Here is a 983-nt window from a genome sequence, read left to right as displayed (position 1 = left end):
CGTGGAGAAGTCTGGGTCTTTTAAGTATAACTCAGTGAACAAATGCAGAGGGTTTCTGTGGACGCTGAGCTTCAGGAGCCAGGGACGATGTCAGTGTTGGCACCTCGGTGCCTGCCGCCCCACATGGCCTATGGGGCCTCGAAGCCATGGCCAGGATTCAGAGACTCCCACACTTCTCAGTATCGTAAGAGATAATAGCAGTGATTTGTTCTCCCGTGTTTACAAACGAGGTTATGCCGTAACCGTGTGTGCGCATAGCGTGGCGGGGGTGTGTGTGGAAGACAGGCCCCAGCTGGACCTCTGCACACAAGGGAGGTGCACAAGGCATTCCCAAGTCTAGCTGTAGCCAAGTCCACGTCATGTACTTCTGGTTTGACCTTGCACGAGGTTCTCCTCCTTTCCTGGATTTGTGGGCTTATCTGGTCAGTGAGAAGGGCGCACGTGGTGTTCTGTCAGGATTGCCTCACATCCACCATGCCTGACTTCCCAAACGTTGTTAGCAAATGCAAAAGCCGTAGATGTGAACAGCGTACCTTCACTACTTACAGCCGTGTAAAACCGTACGTACAGATACGTATGTGGAGCTAGATAATTACGTAGGACTTGATGAATTTGTGGGCCATGCAAGAAGGGAAAGGTCTGCCTGTAGGATTACTTCCTTTATGATGAAGATTTCGAGAGGAGAGTGTTAGTGTAGGAACATGAGAGGACTGTGTATTGGTGGGGCTGTCACAGCAGAAGTGGTGTTCTTGTGAAGGATCCTGGGGTGGCAGTCGCATCGAGCCGTGGACCCTGGTTCGGGTGGGGTGGGCCTCCATCCTGCCAGTCCCGGGTGGTGGGAGTCCCCGGTGTACTCAGCACCCCGAGTGGTCCTCCTGTCTGTGGTCCAAGTGTGCTGACACGCGCTAGCCCCACCCATCCGCTAACCTGTCCCTCTCCTCCAGAGGCAGAGTGGCCGTGGAGCAGACCAGCCCGGGAGCCAG

Source organism: Eumetopias jubatus, unplaced genomic scaffold (assembly GCF_037043125.1).
Source record: "Eumetopias jubatus isolate StellerSeaLion01/CBP00866 unplaced genomic scaffold, mEumJub1_p1.0 scaffold_52, whole genome shotgun sequence".
Classification (NCBI taxonomy): Eukaryota; Metazoa; Chordata; class Mammalia; order Carnivora; family Otariidae; genus Eumetopias; species Eumetopias jubatus.
This window is presented reverse-complemented; position numbering follows the sequence as displayed.